Raw genomic sequence first — 21,436 nt, forward strand, 5'->3', positions numbered from 1 at the left:
AAAGTAAGTGTTGGAGTGACCGGTTAGTTCAGTTAGTTGGTTAGAGCAGGGTGCTACTAACACCAGGGTTGCCGGTTCTCTCCCTGCATATTCCACTGTGAGTTGCACCCTCCTTAAAAAAAAAAAGGTAGGTCTTTTCCAAAAAAATATTTGGCATGTTGTGATCAGGAAGAAGGAGAAATTGTTTCTGGGTAGCAAGCACATAGGTAACTAGTAGACTGTGCTATACTGAAAGCCTTCCCCCCACCCCCAGTTTTATAACTATTTGATAATCAACGGTTAGTTCTCATCCACATTGACTATATGTAGGTTTTTAAAGTGGTGACAGGTACATATGTAACCAACAGAGAGTTTGGTGAATCTTCATCCTCACTGTTTTCTGGACAGCCGCACAGGGATATGGTATGGGTCATTTCTTTCTCCTTTGGCCTGGACACCTTTGTTGAGCCTGGTAATTGCACACGTCTGAAGTTCCCATTTCTATAGCAGGTTTCTGGTTCTCTCAATGCCATAGTGGCATGCTCTTCGAAGCCCACCCCATGGATGCACTTGTGAATGTCGATGGTGTATTTTCTGATCACTACCTCATTGATGGCAGAATGGTCTTCTCCCCACCCTTGTTTATGGGAGCTATTCTGCCACGCCCAGGTTGGAAAGTTGAAAACCATTTATTAACGTTGTGTTTACTGAATTATTTTGTTTGTGTTACCTTAATTCTTTATTTTCAATTTATAACAAATATACTGAATGTTTAACGTGTGAATTATTGTGCAGGACACTATGGTAGATGTAGAAATATTTTAGCTGGTTATGTTCCCTTAAGGAAGGCTGAATCCAGTGCAGATGGGGCAGAAGGATGGTAGGTGAGACAGTGACCACTGGAATCTGACTGACCTGAGTTCAAACCCTGTTTCTGTCATTTGTTAAACCTCTGGCTTTCATTAAGTTCCCTAACCTTTTAGTGCCTTTTTCCGTATTCGAAAATGAGGATATTAATACCCTAGATAACAAATTCCAAGGATTTAGTAAAGATTAAATACAATAATGCATATCAACACAGTGCCAGCATAAGAAATACACAAAAAACAATAGTATCAGAAGAGAAATGGTGAATTTCATAAAACATGTGTCACTGAAGCATAGTGGGAGGAATTTAGTTTTTGGTGAGATTGGAGAAGGCTTCATGGAATTGATAAAATTTAAGTTGATCTTTGAAAAATTGAAAAAAAATGATTGGAGAAGTGGTTATTTTCGTAAAAATAATTTTTCAGAAAAAGTAAATATAGTTTGTCTTTCTTGAAACTTAACACAGTTGTCTGGTTTTATTTCCTTTCATTTCCTCTAGGACCTTGTTCTTGAGCTCTCGCTCTTCTTTTTTTCCTCCAGCGTCTTAAGTTCTCCCCATGTTTCTAAAATCAGGCTTCTGCTTTCTACTAAAAACTATATTGCAAAAGGTCACCAGTGGCCTACTGTCTACCAAAGCAAATGGAGAGGTTTTCTCTCTAACTTTTCACATTGACCAGTACTCTCCCTTTCTGTTTCACTTAAAAAAATTATTTTTCTGCTTATGATTGTAATATAGATGATCAGTGTAGAGAGCTTTGAAAATACTGACATAAACATTTGTAATAACATTGTTAAAATTTTACAGTTGTCCCCTTCATCTGCAGATTTGCTTTCTGCAATTTGAATTACATTGGTCAACTGCGGACCGAAAATAATTGAGTAGAAAATTCCAAAAATAAACAAGTTGTAAGTTTTAAATTGCAAGCCATTCTGAGTAACAGGATGAAATCTTGCACCTTCACGCTCTGTCCTGCCCAAGATGTGAATCTTCCCTTTGTTCAGCTTATCCTATATGTACACAACCTGCCTTTTAGTCATTTAGTAGCCATCTTGATTATCAGATCAGCGCTTGTATTCAAGTAAGCCTTATTTTATTTGATAATGGCCCCAAAGCGCTAGAGTAGTGATGCTGGCAATTTGGAATGCATATAGCAGGCTGTGAAGTATACGTGTGTATATGTATGTATGTATATATGTATGTATGTACAGGGAAAAAATAATATATATAAGGTTTGGCACACTATCCACAGTTTAAGGCGTCCGCTGGGGGGCTTGGAATGTATCCCCCCGGATTGGGGGGACTACTGTATGTCATTCCAGCTAATTTTCAGTGAATGTAAAAAATTGAGTTCATACATTCTTTGCTTAATGAGCATTTTCATATATCCTTATGTGTATCTGAGAACAGAATTGAATGGCAGTCTTCTTTCATTTTATTATTTTGAATATAGCACATATTTAGTGTTTTCCTGTAAAAAAAAAATTATGGCAATATCCTTGAGCATAGAAGCCTAGGACATGTCCTGGGGCAAAAGTTAAAAATATTTAAGGCGTCTAATTGCTAAATTATCTTCTAGAGAGTTTATACTAATTTATACCCCAACAGCAGTATTGGAAAGTGCTTGTTTATTTGTATTAGATATTCTATTTTAAAAAATCCATATAGTAGTGGGGGAAGATACAGTCACTGTCTTAAACTTTTTGGTTCCTGCAAAACTTCACATATTGAGGATTTTTGCATTACTTGTATCAACATATTTAATTCCTGAGTTTTAATAATAAATAGTCTATTCTTATTTAGAAAGGCTTTTCTCATTCTGAGGTCAGATATTTAATTAAACTTTTTAGCTTTTATGGATTTGTTTAATATTTAATTCATCTGGAATTTATTTTGGCATAAGTTATGAAGTGGGTTCTAACATTAATTTTTTCAAACTGTTACTCTCAGTGGTCTTAGCACCCATTTTTCCCCCCACTGATTTGAAATGCCACCACTGTTAAATTTTTGAGTATATTCCTAGAGGTCTATTTTTAAGCTTTTTATTAATTAATTGGTTTTAATTTAGTCACTTTATGATATGTTTCAGTGCTTGGTAGTATTAAACCAAATAGCTAGTGAAAACTTATTCCTTGAGATAAAACTTAAGAATCCTTTTGTTGCATTGTTCTCCCCAGCCCCACATTCTATTGGAATTTTTATTGAAATTACATGTTTATAAATAGGGACAACAGTTGACATCTTACAGTTTTTAAAAAGATTTTTTATTAAAATATAGCTAACATACAATAGTATATTAATTTTAGGGGTATACCATAGTTTTTCAACATGTGTATGTATGTATGTGTGTATATATATATATATACCTAAAGAAATGATTACCATAAGTCCAGCGACCATCTGACACCATACATAGTTATTACCATATTATTGACTATATTCCCTATGCTGTATTTTGTATCCCCATGACTTACTGTTTTATACCTGGACATTCGACCCTCTTATTCTCCTATACCACTTTTCCCCATTTTTAAAAATTTTCAATTACAGTTGATATTTAGTGTTTCACATTAATTTCAGGTGTACAGCATAGTGGCTAGACATTTATATAATTAACGAAGTGATTCCCTGACTAGTCTAGTAGCTGTCAGGCCCTATACATAGTTATTACCATATTTATTATTGACTATTATTACCATATTTTTGACTATATTTCCTGTGCTTTGCTTTACATCCCTGTGAGTATATTGTAACATCTTACAGTATTGATTCTGCCTGTTCAGGAAGCATAATGTATTTTTTAATTTAAGTAGTCTATGTTTCTTTGTGAAGTTTTTCCCTTTGTGTAGTAGGTTCTGCACATTTTCTTCACATTTATTCCTAGGTATTTTTATTTCTTATTTCTATTATAAATGGAATTTTCACACACCTTTATTATTTCTTTTACTTTATTTTTGGCAACAGCTTTGAGATACATACCTTAAAATTCACCCGTTAAAACTATACAACTCAGTGGCTTTCAGTATATTCACAGAATTATGCAACCATCACCACAATCAATTTTAGAACACTTTTATCCCCTCAGAAAGAAACTAGTATACACCCTTAACTATCACTTTAAATCCCCCATCTCTATATATTTGCCTATTATGAAACTTCCATATAAATGGAATCATAATGTATTGTCTTTTGTGACTGCTTTCACTTAGCACGTTTTTAAGATTCATCCATGTCAGAGCATGTATCAGTACTTCATTCCTTTTTATTGCTTAATAGTTCATTGTAGGTATATACTACATTTTGTTTATCCATTTGTTTATCCATTGATGGACATTTTGGTTGCTTCTTCCTTTTGGCTATTATGAATCATGCTTTTGTGAACATTTGTGTAAAAGTTTTCTGTGGACTTATTTCTCTCAAGTATATATTTAGGGGTAAAATTACTAAGTCAAATGGAAATTCGGTTTAACTTTTTCAAAACCTGCCAGACTTGTTCCCAAAGTGCTACACTATTTTATATTTCCTTCAGCAGTGTGTGAGGGTTCCAGTTTCTTCACATCCTTACCAACACTTGTTATTTTGACTATAGGCATAGCTCTGATATATTGTGGATTTGGTTCCAGACCACCACAGTAAAGCAGATATCACAATAAAATGAGTCACGAATTTTTTTGTTTCTCAGTGCATATAAAAGTTATGTTTATACTATACTGTAGTACTTTAAGTATGCAATAGCATTATGTCTTTAAAAATATAATACATTAATTAAAAAAATATCTTATTGCTAAAAAATGCTAAGTATCATTTGAGCCTTGAGTGGGTCACAATCTTTTTTGCTGGTGGAGGCTCTTGCCTTGATGTTGATGAAAACACAGTATCTGTGAAGTGCAATAAAACAAGGTATATCTATTTTATTCTAGTCATCCTGTGGGGTGTAAAGTGGTATCTTATTATAGTTTTGGTTTGCATTTTCTCAATGAATGATGATGATGAATATCGTCTCATGTACTTATTTGTCATTTGTATATCTCCTTTGGAGAAATATTCATTCACATCCTTTGCTCACTTTTTAATTGGGTTGTCTTATTATTGAGCTGTAAGAGTTCTTTATGTATTCTAGATACAAGTTCCTTATCAGATACATGGTTTGCAAATTTTTTCTCCCCTACTATGGGTTGTCTTTAGTTTTTCAATAGTGTCCTTTGAAGCACAAAAGTTTTTAATATTGATGAAATTCAGTTTATCTGTTTCTTTTGTTGCTTGTGCTTTTGGTGTTACATTCATTACCGGAATCCATTGCCAAATCCAAAGGCACAAAGACTTACCCTATGTTTTCTTGTAAGAGTTTTATCATTTTTGTTCTTACATTTAAGTCTTTAATCCATTTTGAGGCAATTTTTTTGTACATGGTGTGAAGTACAGGTACATCTTCATTTTTTTGGCATGATGCTTTCTAGTTGTTCTAGCACCCTTTGTAGAAAAGACATTCTTCGTTGAGTGGCCTTGGCATCTTTGTTGAAAATCAGTTGACCATAGATATATGGATTTATTTCTGGACTCTCAATTCTGTTCCATTGGTCTATATGTCTGTCCTTCTGCCAGTACTACACTGTCTTGATTACTAAAGCTTTGTAGTAAGATTTGAAATTGGGAAGTGTGAATCTTTTTTGAAAATTATTTTGGCTACTCTGGATCCCTGAGTTTCCATATGAATTTTGGGATCAGCTTGTCAATTACTGCAAAGAAGCTAGCTACTATTTTAACAATAATAAGTCTTTTGATCTATGAACATGGTATCTTTCCGTTTATTTAGATCTCCTTTAACTTTTGCAACAAAATGTTTTGTTGTTTTCAGAATGTAATTTTTGTTCCTATTAAATATACTCAAGAATTTTATTATTTTTTTTTAGTTTTTTTTAATTTATTGGGGTGACAATTGTTAGTAAAATTACATAGATTTCAGGTGTACAATTCTGTATTACATCATCTATAAATCCCATTGTGTGTTCACCACCCAGAGTCGGTTCTCCTTCCATCACCATATATTTGATAAGAATTTTATTTTTGATGCTGTTTTAAATGGAATTGTTTTCTAAGTTTCACTTGTTCATTGTTAGTGTATAGAAATAGAACTGATGTTGTATATTGATCTTGTATCTTGCAACCTTCTTGAATTTATTTTATTGGATTCCTTAGGGTTTTTTAAAGATTTTTACAAGAGCAGGGCATCTGTGAATAGAACAGTTTTACTTTTTTTCTATTAGGATATCTTTCGTTTTATGTATCTGTTTATTATTAAATCTGTATCTTCATTTGGCTCCATCGGTGGTCTTTAAAACGTGATCTGTGGCCCCCTGAAGGTCCCAGAGAGCTTGTTTTTTAGGTGTCTTGAGAGGTAAGACACTATTTGCCTTTTGTTTGATATTTTCACGGATAATGCAAAGGCATGGTGGATAAAACCGCTGGCCACACTGCAAGAAATAGGGCAGTGGTACTAAGTAGTTAATGTAATTTTCATTGCCAAGCACTTGCTACTTTAAAACAGTTCACTTGATGTGCTTGATGAAACAATGAAAATTAGTTTTATTAAATCTCAAAGCTTGTGTATGTGTCTTTTTAATATTCTGTGATGAAGTGAGAAGTACATTATTTTTCCTGAATGCTTTGCAGTGAGATGGTTGTTTTAAGGAACTGTACTCATGTAATTGAATTGTAAGCTGAACTAGCTGCGTTTTTTTTCATGAAACAATTTGTATTTGAAAGAATGATTGACTCAAAGGTTATCCAGATTTGGGTATTTTGTAGGTATTTTCTAGAATTAATGAAGGAAGCATGTTACTTTAAAGAAGACTGATAGTGTTAGTTGACAGCGATAAAACTGAGTTTTCAAGAAAAAAATTACGATTTTTTAAAAACTTGTACCTGTCACTGAGTTTGACAGCTGCCTAACACAGAATTTTGATGAGATTGATAGAAATACTCATGATGTATTTTTCTGATATTGTGTAATGAAATGTTAACATTGGAAAGATCTGTATAACTTAGTGAACTGATATTTTCCACATGACCAATATATGATGTTACAAATCATTTATGGGCAAAAGATCTATTCAGAGAGCAAAACAGATTGATGGATTTTAATGTAACAGTAATGTAACTGATACGGTTTTAGATTTCACATTTCAGCTTATCTTTAAGAAATTAACACGTTGAGTTTTGGTATAATACGAAAGAATATCCAAAATTATCCAATAAATTATTTAATAAAAATGCTCCTATGTACATATTCCGATTAAGGATGGATTTTCTGCATATGCTTTACCAAAACAATATGTGGCAACACACAGAATGCAGAAGCAGTTAATAAGAATCTGTTTTCTATTAATCCAAACCCTAAAGAAATTTTCAAAAATTTTAAAGTGTTAATCAAGTAACTTATGTTTTAAAATGAAAAATAAGTAATGAATTTATTATTAATAAACTAATGAGTAAACATTTTAAGTTTTAATTTAGAACGCAGTAAATATTGATATAAACCACTTAAACATAAGCTCCTTGATGTCTTCAGTTTTTAAGTATGTAAAGGATCCCTGAAAACAAAAAGTTTGAGAATTGCTGGGCTACATAATCTTAAAATTTTCTTCCTTACTCATGGTTTTGTTACTCTAATTCCTGAAGTGTTGAGATTACCTAAGGTTTAGTTTTTTGCTTTGTATTTTATGAAGAATTTGAAGTAGTCAATCTACTCCGTGACTTCATCTTTCAGACAACTTTCAGAATATATTTCTAACCCAGTTTTTCAATCATTAGTTTAATGTCCTAACTTAGTGCTAGACATTTCTATTTAAGTATCCTTCTCAAGTGCAACAAAAGTGAAAGTGAGTCCTCCATCTTGTTATAATATTTATTTTCTTGCTGCGTTATCTGAATCTTAATTATGTGAACTTCTCACACTGGAATATATTTTAATACTTTTACTGGTTTCCAGACCTTAGAATAGTGCCTCTGGAACTTTCACGTACATGTGAATCACCTGGAGATTTTCTTAAAAATACAGATTCTAACTCAAGCAGTCTGGAGTTTTGCACAGATTGTTCATTCTAACAAGCTTCCAGATGATGCTGATGCTGGTGGTCATTGGAATACACTTTGAGTAGCAAGGCCTTCGAATATTTTAATTCCGTTTGTTCTCCTATCTTTTATACTGTTGTTGTAATAGTCTTTAATTACTTGTATTTTGTTTTTAAAACAGAAGACATTATTGTTTTTTAAAGTGAATATTCATTTAGATTTACCCACATTTACCCTTGCTGTTGCTCTTCATTCTTTATTGTATCTCTAGGCTTTCATCTGGGATCGTTTTTTTTTTTAGCATTTCCTTTAGTGTTGTTCAGTTGCTGTTGATTTTTTCCCAGTATTTGCTTGTCTGACTAAAATGAAAATAAAATATATTTTCAGACCAGCAAACGCTGAAATAGGGTATTGAGTTACAGATTGGAAGTTACTGTTGCTTTTTTCAGTAAGTCATTTCATTTTTTTTTTTTTTTTTGGCTTAATTGTTCCTACTGAGAAGTCAGCTATTGGTGGTTTTACTATTGTTTCTTTAAATGTAATTTTTCTTCATTTGTCTTATTTTAAGATTTTCTGTGTTTTAGGTTTTCCGCAGTTTTACTGTGACGTGCCTACAGCTTGTTTTGTATTTAGTATTTGCTTGGGATTCATTCTTGAATCTGGTTTGAGTTTTTAAAAATTAGTTTAAAAAATGTATAGCCATTATCTTTTCAAATGTAGCTCCTCTCTCATGCTTTTATCACCTTTTGGGATTCGAGGTACATAAACACTATGCTTTTTCACATCATCTTCCTAGTCTCTTTTGTTGTTTTCTATATTCATCCTTTTGTCTTTTTTTCTTTTAAATTAAATTTTTTTGGGTGACAGTGGTTAGTAAAAGTACATAGGTTTCAAGTGTACAATTCTACAGTATATCATCTGTATATCATGTGTGCTCACCACCCAGAGTCAGTTCTCCTTCCATCACCATATATTTGAGCCCCTTTAACCTCCTTTACCATCTCCTCCCCCCTTACTCTCTGGTAACCACTAAACTATTGTCTGTGTGTATGAGTTTTTGTTTCTTTGTCTTGTTTTTTTGTTGCTTTCAGTTTTATATCCCACGTATCGGTGAAGTCATGGTTCTCGACTTTTTCTGACTTATTTTGCGTAGCATAATAATTTCAAGATCCATTCATGTTGTCACAAATAGCAGTATTTCATCTTTTCTTACGGCAGAGTGGTATTCCATTGTGTGTATGTACCACATCTTCTTTATCCAATCATCTATCAAAGGACACTTTGGTTGGTTCCATGTCTTGGCCACTGTAAGTAATAATGCAATGAATATTGGAGTACATACTAGGTCTGACAATTAAGTTCGCAAACTCATCCTAGAAAAAGTGCTATATACCTCATGGCTGAATATCACTACGGTCACCTTCGAAGTACTCCCCTTGGGAAGCTATGCACTGATGCCAGCGCCTAGTCCACCCTTCAGAGCAATTTTGGAACTCTTTTTCTGGAATGGCTATCAGAGCTGTCGTCGTATTCCCTTGATGTCCTGAATGTCATCATGTCTTCCAATATTTTTTATTTTTGGGTAAAGAAAGAAGTCATTGGGGGCCAGATCAGGTGAATAGGGAGGTTGTTCCAATACAGTTATTTGTTTACTGGCTAAAACTCCATTGTTGCAACAAGTTTGTGAACTTAATTGTCAGACTACCTTTACGGATAAATGTTTTCAGATTTTTTGGATCGATAAACACAGGAGACAGATTGCTGGGTCATATGATAATTCGATTCTTAATTTTTTGAGAAACCTCCATACTGTTTTCCATAGCGGCTGTACCAAATTTACATTCCCACCAACAGTTTATGAGGGTTCCTTTTTCTCCACAGCCTCTCCAACACTTGTTTGTCTTGTTGGTGATAACCATTCTGTCTGGTGTGAGGTGATATCTCATTGTGGTTTTGATTTGCATTTCTCTAATAGCTAGTGAAGTTTTTCATATATCTGTTGGCTGTTTGTATGTCTTTATGGGAGAAGTTTCTGTTCAGGTTCTCTGCCCATTTTTTAATTGTCTTTTTGTTGTTGTTGAGTTGTATGAGTTCCTTATATATTTTGGATATTAGCCCCTTATGGGAGGCCTTGTTTGCAAATATCTTCTCCCATTGGTTTGGTTGTCTCTTTGCTTTGCTGATGGTTTCTTTTGCTGTGCAGAAGCCTTTTAGTTTGATATAGTCCCATTCATTTATTTTTGTTTTTATTTCCCTTGCCTTTGAGGTCAAATTCATAAAATCCTCTTTGAATCCAAGGTTCATAAGTTGAGTACCTATGCTTTTTACTATGTAGTTTATTGTTTCAGGTCTTACATTTAGATCTTTGATCCATTTTAAGTTAATTTTGGTACACGGTGACAGGTCAAAAAGAATGAAACTAGATTGCTATCTTCCTTTCCCTAATTCTCTTTTAAACTGTATATAGTCTAATATTAAAGCCACCTATTGAGATCTTAATTCCAGTTATGGTATATTTTAATTCTAAAGTTTTTGATTCTTTTTAAATAGTTTTCAGAACTTTGCTGACATTTTTCTTAATATCTAATATCTTGAACATAACACTATTGTGAAGTTCAGGTCTGATAACTAATATATATTTTTTTTTTTTTTGGTCTGAGTTTCCTTTTTCCCCTTTGTTTTTGATTGTGTGGTTTGTGGTCTTGTTTTTTGGTATGTGTGGTAGTTTTTTTAACTTCATTATAGAAAAACTTAAGTGGGAAGGTTCATAGGCATTGATATTTATGTACCCATCACCAATCAACAGTTACCAACTCAAGGACAAATTTGTTTTTTTTTGTACCCTACTCATTCCCTTTCCCCCACTCATTGGATGATTTTGAAGCAAATTCAGGCATTATATGTTATGTGTATGTATTTCAGTACTGTTCTCTAAAGGACAAATACAAATACGTAACCACATTATCATCATCATAGCTAAAAAATTCAGAGCAATTTCTTAATATAAAACATTTAGTGGTCAAAGTTCCCTCATACTCTATAAATTTAAAATTTTAATTTTTTTCTTTAAAATTTGAATCAGCATTCAGATGTGGTCTTATTGTAGTTGCTGATTTATTTCTTTTTTAAAAAATCTGAATCTACTTTATTGATGTATAATTTACATCCAATAAACTGCATCTATTTTAAGTGTATGGTTCCATTCATTTTGACAAATTTACACACTCCCTGTAAGCACCACCACATTTGAATATTTCCACCAACCCCCCATCCTTGTAATTACTGATGTGCTTTTTTATTCTCAACTTTGAGATATAATAGACATATAACATTGTGTAAGTTGAAGCTGTAAAATGTCATGATTTGATACACACATATATTGTAAAATGATTACTGTAATAAGGTTAGTTACAAGATCCATCACCTCACATAATTACCGTATTTTTTGGAGGTGAGAACATTTATGATCTATTCTCTTAGCAACTTTCAAGTATATAATACAGTATGAATTGTGGTCACCAGCAGCTGTACTTTAGATCCCAAGAATTTATAACTGGAAGTTTGTACCCTTTGACCAACATTTTCCCATTTCTTCCACCCCCCAGCTCTTGGAAATCACCATTCTACTTTTTTTCTATGAGTTCAACTTTTTTAGATCCTACATATGTAAGATCATACAGTATTTGTTTTTCTGTGTCTGACTTATTTCACTTAGCATAATGCCCTCAAGGTCCATCCAAATGGCAAGGTTTTCTTCTTTATGACTGAATAATACCCCATTTTATATATTTACCACATCTTCCTTTTCCGTCCACCCATCCATGAACACTTAGGTTGCTTCCATGTCATGGCTATTGAGCACTGCTGCAGTGAACTTGCCTGGGGGGTTAATGCAGATATTTCTTTGAGATAGTGATTTTATTTCCTTCCGATATATACCCACAAATGGGATTCCTGGGTCATATGGTAGTTTTATTTTTGCATTTTTTGAAGAATCTCCATACTGTTTTGTGTTGTGGTTGTACCAATTTACTTTCCTACCTACAGCATACCAGGATTCCTTTTTCTCCACATCCTTGCCAACACTTACTATCACTTGTGTTTTTGATAGCCATTCTAACAGACAGGAGGTGATGTCTCCTTGTACTTTTGATTTACATTTCCCTGATGATTAGTGATGTTGAGCACTTTTCATGTACCTTTTGGCCATTTGTATGTCTTCTTTGCAAGAATGTCTTTCGAGGTCCTTTGCCCATTTTTTTTATTAAAGATTTTATTGTGGGGGCCGGCCCAGTGGCTCAGGCGGTTGGAGCTCCATGCTCCCAACTCCGAAGGCTGCCGGTTCGATTCCCACATGGGCTAGTGGGCTCTCAACCACAAGGTTGCCAGTTCAACTCCTCGAGTCCCACAAGGGATGGTGGGCTCCGCCCCCTGCAACTAAGATTGAACACGGCACCTTGAGCTGAGCTGCCACTGAGCTCCCAGATGGCTCAGTTGGTTGGAGCGCATCCTCTCAACCACAAGGTTGCCCCGCAAGGGATAGTGGGCTGTGCCCCCTGCAACTAGCAAGGCAACTGGACCTGGAGCTGAGCTGCGCCCTCCACAACTAAGACTGAAAAAGGACAACAACTTGACTTGGAAAAAAGGCCTGGAAGTACACACTGTTCCCCAGTGAAGTCCTATTCCCCTTCCCCAATAAAATCTAAAAAAAAAAGCTGCTGATAATTTAAAAAAAAAAAAAAAGACTTTATTGGGGAAGGGGAATAGGACTTCACTGGGGAACAGTGTGTACTTCCAGGCCTTTTTTCCAAGTCAAGTTGTTGTCCTTTTTCAGTCTTAGTTGTGGAGGGCGCAGCTCAGCTCCAGGTCCAGTTGCCTTGCTAGTTGCAGGGGGCACAGCCCACTATCCCTTGCGGGGCAACCTTGTGGTTGAGAGGATGCGCTCCAACCAACTGAGCCATCTGGGAGCTCAGTGGCAGCTCAGCTCAAGGTGCCGTGTTCAATCTTAGTTGCAGGGGGCGGAGCCCACCATCCCTTGTGGGACTCGAGGAGTTGAACTGGCAACCTTGTGGTTGAGAGCCCACTAGCCCATGTGGGAATCGAACCGGCAGCCTTCGGAATTGGGAGCATGGAGCTCCAACCGCCTGAGCCACCGGGCCGGCCCCAGTCCTTTGCCCATTTTTTAATTGTATTTATTTATTTTATTATTGAGTTGTATGAGTTCCTTGTGTTTTGGATATTAACCTTTTATAAGATAATTGATTGCAAATATTTTCTCCCATTCCATATGTTGATTGTTTATTTTGCTGTGCAGAAGCTTTTTAGTTTGATGTAGTCCTGCTGGTTTATTTTTGCTTTTGTTGCTTGTGCTTTTGGTGTCATATCCAAAAAATTGTTGCCAGGACCAATGTCAAGGAGGTTTTGCCTTATGTTTTTAGTTGCAGGTCTTACATTCAAGTCTTTAATCTGTTTTGCGTTTGTTTTTGTGTATGGTGTAAGATAAGGGTCCAATTCGATTTTTCTGAGCATGGATATCCAGTTTTCCCAGTACCATCTATTGAAAAGACTATCCTTTCACCATTAAGTGTTCTTAACTCTCTTGTCCAGTATTACTTGACCATGTACAAGTATACATGGGATTAGTTCTGGCTTCTGCACTCTGTTCCATTGGGGTATGTGTCAGTTTTTATGACAATACCATACTGTTTTAATTATTATAGCTTTGTAACATAGTTTGAAATCAGGACATGTAATGCCTCCATCTTTGTTCTTTCTCAGGATTGCTTTGGCTATTTAGGGTCTTTGTGGTTTCATACAAATTTTAGGATTTTTTTCTTCTAGTTCTGTGAAAAATGCCTTTGGAATTTTGAGGGATTGCATTGAATGTATAGATGGCTGTGGATAGTATGTATTTTAACAATATTAATTCTGATCCATGGACACATGATATCTTTCCATTTATTTGTATCTTCTTCAGTTTCCTTCATTAGTGTCTAATAGTTTTCATTGTATAGATCTTTCTTGGTTAAATTTCTTCTTAGGTATTTTGTTGTTTTTAATACTGTTGTAAATGAGATTGTTTTCTGTATTTATTTTTTAGATAATTTGTTAGTGTGTAGAGATGTAACTGACTTCTGTATGTTGATTTTGTATCCTACTACTTTACTGAATTCCTTTATTAGTTCTAACGGTTTCTTTGGTGGAGTCTTTCGGATTTTCTCTATATAAGATAACATCATCTACAGACAGACAATTTTCTTTATAATCTGGATGCCTTGTATTTCTTTTTCTTGCCTGATTGTTCTGGCTAGGACTCCAGTACTATGTTGAGCAGGAGCAGTGAGAGTGGGCACCCACGTCTTGTTCCTTATCTTTGAGGAAAAGCTTTTAGCCTTTCACCATCGAGTATAATGTTAGTTGTGGGCTTGTCATATAGGGCGATTTTGGGTTCCTGGACCCAGTTGCAATGTGTGTTTGTTTGGAGGCTTCCCATATCAAGTAATTCTCAAGCTCCAGTAGGGTGTTTGAGAATTTGATTCAATTCTCAGTTCTAATACTGTCTACCCAGAGATAGCATCAAATTCCACAGGTAAAAAAAGGGCTTAGTCCCACAAAACTATCCTCCACTTCAGATGCCAATCGCAAGCCCTGATTGTTACCTGTACTTCAGACTGACTGGTTACAATCAGAGGTTTCGATGACCCCTTCCTTGGGTTCAGTTAATTTCCTAGAGTGGCTCACAAGATGTCAGGAAACCTGTTTACTCACTAGATTACTGATTTATTACAAATGATATTAAAGGATACAAATCAATAGCTACGTGATAGATATACAGGGTGAGGTTCTGAACAAAGGAGGTCTGTCATGGAGCTTGAGGCCCAGCATAGTGACATGTGGAAGTGTTCTGGTTCCCCAGCCTGGAATCTCTCTGAACTGCCTCCTTTTGTGTGTTTATGGAGGCTTCATTAAATGAGCGTGATTGATTAACTCCTTGGCCATTGGCGGTTGATTCAACCTCTAATTCCTCTCCCCTCCCTGGAAATTGGTGGGACTGAAATTTTCTACCTTTTGTTCATGGTTGATTTCCCTGGAAAACAGCACCCCTCCTTAGATGCTTTCTAAAAGTTACCTTCATCACCATAAACCATTTTGGAGGAAAGAGGTTTATTGTGAATAACAAGACATCCATTTCACCTTTATGGCTCTGAAGTGTTTTTAGGAACTGAGGACCAAACCAAATATCATAACAAAAGATGTTTCCTTGCTTTAGGATAACTCAGGAAATCCAAGGGTTTTGGGAGCTGTAAGCCAGGAATTGTGAATGAAGACCAAATATACATGAGAAATATATTCTAGTTATCTGAATGACCAAATATATAGTATATTCCTTATCAAGCACAACATTGCAATGGCTTTAATTATAGGGAGGTGCATTCCTTCTTTACCTAGTTGTTGAGAGTATTTATAATGATACTGAGTTTTGTAAAATGCTTTTTTTTGCATTTATTGAGATGATCCTAAGATTTTTATCTTTCGTTTTATCAATGTGATGTGTCGCATTTATTGATTTGCATATGTTGAGCCATCCTTGCATCCCAGGGACGAATCCTACTTGATCATGGTGCATGGTCCTTTTAATATGGTGTTGAAGTTGGTCTGCTAGTATTTTGTTGAATTTTCGCATCTGTATTCATCAGGGATATTGGCCCATGGTTTTCTTTCCTTGTATTTTCATCTGGCTTTGGTATCAGAATAAATGAGTTTGGGAATGTTCCTTCCTCTTCACTTTTTTTTGGAAGAGTTTGAAAAGGATTGGTATTAATTAAGCCTTTAAATGTTTGGTAGAATTCACCACTGTAACCATCTGGTCCTGGGCTTTTCTTTGTTGGAAGGTTTTGATTACTGATTCATTCCCCTTATTGATCTGTTCAGATTTTCTGTATTTTCATGATTCAGTCTTGGTAGGTTGTATGTTGCTAGAAATTTTTTTTTTTTTGGTTTTCCAATTTGTTGGCTTGTAATTGTTCCTAGTAGTCATTTATGATCTGTGTTGCCAATTGTAATACCTCAGTTGTCTCTTCTTTCATTTCTGATTTTATTTGAATGTTCTTTTTTCCTTAGTTTAGTTTAAGATGTGTCAGTTTAAAAAAATCATTTCAAAAACCAGCTCTTAGTTTCATCAATTTGTTTTTCTAGTCTCTGGGCTTATAAAATTTCTGCTGAGAAAAATCCACTGATAGCCTTATGGGGATTTATTTGTATGGGAGGAATTTTATTTTTCTCTGTTAGATAGTTTTATTATAATGTGTATTGGAGAAGATCATTTTGAGTTGAAATTTTTTGGGAACTATTAAGTTTCATAAAGTTGTTTGTCCATATCTCTCCCCAGATTTGGGAAGTTCTCAGCTATAATTTAAGTAAGCTGTTGCTTCCTTTCTCCTCTCTTCTCATTCTGGGACTCCAATAATGAATAGGTTGTTTCTCTTCATAGTTTCATTGTTTATTCCATAGTTCCCATAAGTATTCTTCATTCTTTTAAATTTTTTCCTTTGTCCTTCTGACTACATTTCCAATGATTGTCATGTACTTCACAGATTCTTCTGCTCCATCCAGTCTGCTGTTGATGCCGTCTACATTTTTCCTGTTTTCTCCTAGGTGACTATTTTGAATTCTTGATCAGACAAATCTCAGATCTCCATCTCTTTGTGGTTGGTTACTGGAAAATTAATGTTCCTTTAGTGGTTTAGTTTCTTTGATTTTTCATGTTGTTTGACGTCTTGCTCTTTTGCATTTGAAGAAGCAGTCACCTTACTTGCTTTGATAGAGACATACCTTCTGTCACCTCTGTTAGGGATTGAGGTTTTCTCAGACTTTTTTATGGTTATGCCTGCTCCTCATTTGTTGTTCTCCCTTGGGGGAAATTCTTAAGATTGTACATCTTCCCTCTATCTTGTGCAAAGCTGGGTCGAGTGCCGACAGCCTCTTGTTTGCTTTCCCTAAGGTGGTGCTGAATTATCAAGTTTGTGTGCTGTCTCTCTATTCCGCAGACTTGGGACACCTTTCTGCATGTGCTAAGTAGCTGTCTGTAAAGGCTTGCTCATGCTGCCCTTAGAGGTGCATTCGGAGCCAGCAAGGGATGGGAGTGTTTGTGGGTGAGGTGTATGGAGAGTTTGGGGTACCTGTTTACCAGCTGTGGGCATCCTCAGACACGGTTGTTGGTGATTAGGCTTCCTGATGAAGTCTGCATTGCGGTTAGTAGGGTCCATGTATCTTTTTCCGTCTCTGAGAGCACTGCTGTTCTCCCCTCCACTCCCCACCCCCCAGTCACGTAGCACACCTCAATATTCTGGGTGGGGTGAATACGCAAGGGGTCTCTTGGGCAGCGTTCTGCACAGCTGGGAAGCTGGGTGCTCGCTCACACCATCTCATTCCCCTCAGGGGAGAAGTCAGTCTAAGGTCGCTCTTGGCACTACGTCTGCTGCTGTCTGGGAAGGCAGGGTGTCCGGAAAAGTGCCGCTCTTCCTCTCACCCTCTCGTAGTGTGCCCAATCCCGGATTGTTATTTAGTTATTTTTTTTGCTCCAATGGTGTGCTAGAACTTTTCCATTGGACTCCCAGACTTTCACAGTTATACTGTTGTCTGTCCATTGGTGATTGTCAAAATCAGTGTTCTTTGGTGATTGTCAGAATCAGTGTTCTTTGGGAGGAAAATGGTAGAAAGCCCTATTTTGCTATTTTGATGATGTTGCCTATTGATGTGCTTTATGCCACCCAAGGTTAGATTTGCATTTTATATAATTTTATTAAAATGGAAATAAATTTTATGTACTACTTGTATCTGTTTTTTTTTAACTTAGCATATGGCTATAAATTTACCATGTTTTGAATTAGTGTATCAGTAATCTGACTTTTTTTTTAAATCACTGAATAGAACTCCATGTGTAGATACAGTATATTTTTTAAATTAGCCTACTCTTTGTATACTTGGTTTGTTTCTAGTTTGAGGCTCTTTGAATAATTTGTTGTTTTGTTAATTTTGCTTTTTGTGTTGTATTTGTTTGGTTACCTGCCTGGACTAATTTCTATAGATTCTGGCTGCCCTGCGGTTTGTAGTTACTGATGTGTCTGTTCATTATTTTTTTAAGAAAATATACATTTTTTCCTTTATAAAGATGTCTTTTTAGGAGTCGTTCCTAAGTTAGAATGGCTTGGTGGTCTTGCTGATTTGTTTCTTAAGACTGATTTAATCTGTAGGTTCTCTCTTCCTTCCCCCCCCCCCTATATGTTTGTTGAAGAAAGTACTGATTCTATGAATCATTTAGCCCTTAGAGGTTTTTCAGTCTAGATGTTGCTTATTGTATTTTTGTGGAATTACTTAACATGTTTTTCTGTCTCTTCTATTTCTGTAATTTGATTACTAGATTTAGAAGCTTGATCAGATTTCTGTTTTATAGGATGTGTTGTATTCTTCCAGAGGGCACAAAATATCATGTTGTTGCTTTCTTTGGTAATGCTGGCAGCCATTGCCTAGATCTTTTATTTTGTTAGCAGTTGCAAAATGGTGATATTCGAATCCTACAGTTTTTTTCTTTATTAGTTGGACTGTCTGTAGGAGGAGAAATTTCCTTTCATTACCTGTTTAGTTACTTTGAATCCATTAGTACAGGAAGGCAGGATAAATGTGTGATTTCTCCCTTTTATTTACCAGTTTTCAAACAGTGAGTTCTCAAAAATTTTAATATTTCACTGATCAATTTTTTTTATTTTGAGAATCATCATAAAATCATGTAATTAAAAATATTTTTGCCTTTATTCACTTTTTTGGATTATTTCATACAAGTTTATGAAGACCATCTTTTTTTTTCTTTTCTTTTTCTAATGCATAGTTTTCCTTGTCAGGATTTAACCTGTCTTCTGTTGATACCTATTTAGGTTATTGCCAATCTTCTTTTATTCTGAACAACGCTGTGTTGAATATCCATATTATTTTGGATGAGAAAATGTAAGGAAAAGATGCTTAAAAGAGAAATTTACTCAAGATCAGTGTATTTTTAATTTTGATAAACATTGTCAAATTGTTTTCAGTGATGTATGAAAATACCTGTTTTTTCCAACATGAGGTGTTAAATATTTTACAAACCTGGTAAGAGAAAAATAGCATTTCGTTGGTAAGTTGGAACCACATGTATATCCATGTATATCATTTTTTCTTGGCCTGTTTTTCTCTTCGGGTATTTTTGTCCCCCCAATCTCTTTGAGCTGAGAGAGACTACCCTGTTTCAAAAATGGCCTAGTTTGTAATTTCTTTGAAGTTCGCTTTTCTTGTTGTTTTTGTGTACAATTGAAACTTTTCATGTAATTAAACCTATCAATTCAGAACAGTTTAACAAAACTGGTCTTTATTTCTGCCATCTTTCATGTTGTTGTCTAGTACTGTATTTCAGTAGACTTTAAAGTTTCCCAAACTAATACATATTTCGTTTTAACTTTTCATCAGTTTGCATATTTAGATTTATCCACGTTTATTTCCTTCTTTACCATTTTTTTCCTTGCTTCTTGCTCCTGGATTTCTTTCCTTACCCCTTGCCCCTCTTTTATTCTTCTCAGAGGCACCTGGTAATTTTTTCCCCCCCTTTCATAGCCTGTCATTGTAAGCAGATACCGGGGGTGTCAAAAAAATGTATACAAGTGGACACTTCGGTGAATGTTGCTCAACTAGTAGTTCGCCGTAATCAGAAGTGTCTGGACGCTGATGGTAACCACTATAGCACCTCTTGCAATTGCAGAAGTCAAACGTGACTTGTATTCATCTTTTGTTATCGGTATATATTGAGTATAACAATTTTAATAGTTTTTTCCTTTTGTAAAATGTACGTTTTGGGGGGCACTTTTGTAACCCTCTGTATGTATTTGTTCAAACTTTTATTTTCACCCTTCCTCTTGAGGTTTGCCAGGGTGTCAAGTTCTAGATTGGCTATTATTTTAATATCTTAAAGGTTTTATTTTATTCTTTTGATCTGGAATCTGTCTCAATCTTGGTTTTTGCTATTCTAAGTAATAAGTCTTTTTCTCTGAAGCATTTACTAGAACTTTTTATGACAAGTTTCAAATATGTACAAAGAATAATGCACTTAATAAAGTTAAATTTTGTCTGACAGTGGGTCATTCAACTTCGTAACAATAATACCTTTCTTAATTAGCTTGTGTTCATTTAATTGGCCCTTTGAGTAGTGTTTTTAAGTCCAGGTCTAGTAGTAGTTCATAAAGTGTTGCAATTTTTGGTTGTTTATAGAATTTTCTGACTGCATTTTGTTGCATTATTTAGTGAGTGAAGCCTTAGGTATTTTAGCTTCTTTAACAGCTTTCTTTTACCTCCCCATTCCCTTATTTAGCAATTATCCATAATATTTTATGTTTCTCTCTTAATTCTCTGCACCTTTGCACGTGATTATCCTTCTGACTAAGGTTCCATCCCCTGCAGGCTTCTTTGACATTGCCTTTCCTACCATTCTTCTTGCTTCCCTTTTTTGTAACTCCTTTCAGCTCAGTTGTTAACATCTTTTAGGAAACTTGCTTAAACTCTTCCCAAGGTTTTGTTTCCATGTCCTCCTTTTAGATTAAAAAAAAGAGTTGGAAGGAATTGATGATGAATTGTATAAAAAAGTTCTCTCGAGTTAGATGTGGTTATGACAGAAAGATTGGGAAATTTTAAAAAAATTCAGAAAGTGTTCTGTATTTAGATTGCTCCGTAAATTAAGTAAATTCAAACTCCGTAAATTGCTCCTAAATTCAAACCACTAATAGAAAGCTGGAATGGAAATGACTTTTTTTTTCCCCCCAGTGTAAGATAAAATGCAGGACTCTAGTCAGTATACTGAAAGCCTAAGAAAGGCCCTATATCAAAAGGTTGGTGAATGTACATTAATAAGTTTTGAAATCAAGTGTTGAACAATTCAGTATACTCAAGGAACAACTCAGGCCAGGCGTGCTGGCCAGTACCTGGAGCTGCATATATTTATTTTAGCCAATTCACCCACCTGGGTTGGCCTCAATGGCTAACCTTGCTGCTGGCCAAGGTTCTGGATAGGACCCAGCTTCTTGTAGTTCCTGTTCTTTTGAGACTTTGCTGAAAGTACTACCTTTCTTAACTGGCTTATGAGGGCTTGAGGGCAGGAATTTTCTGGACCTGAAATGTATGAGGTTGTGTTCAGCACCTTTGGCCTGATCAGTGGTCGTGCATTTTTCTTCTGATAAATTGTGAGATTGTGTATGAGAAGATTGTATATGAGAATACTTATTCCTTGCTTGAAGTAAGATCTGGGTCATAGCTACGGATAGCTACGTTTCTCACTAGACCTCTGGGTTATAACTCTTAATTGTCTCATGTTTCTTCTTGGGGTTGTGCTTGTCATGCTGTCCATTTCTGATTTGGAAGTTTTTGTGAGTATTTTCTTTTATTAACCTTTAAGATGAACCATTTTCTTTCCACCCCATTTCCACCTCTCTACCTCATGCATTCTGT

The 21,436-nt window shown here is 35.3% G+C and overlaps 1 protein-coding gene and 1 pseudogene across 7 annotated transcripts in view; one reads left to right on the plus strand and one right to left on the minus strand.

The window, feature by feature from the left end:
• Positions 1 to 21,436, plus strand: part of USP34 (ubiquitin specific peptidase 34) — a 209,536-nt gene that overhangs the window by 11,026 nt on the left and 177,074 nt on the right. The window lies entirely within an intron of this gene.
• LOC117033279 (60S ribosomal protein L31-like) lies at positions 300 to 21,240 on the minus strand (annotated as a pseudogene).

This window comes from Rhinolophus ferrumequinum, chromosome 13, assembly GCF_004115265.2.
Source record: "Rhinolophus ferrumequinum isolate MPI-CBG mRhiFer1 chromosome 13, mRhiFer1_v1.p, whole genome shotgun sequence".
Taxonomy (NCBI): Eukaryota; Metazoa; Chordata; class Mammalia; order Chiroptera; family Rhinolophidae; genus Rhinolophus; species Rhinolophus ferrumequinum.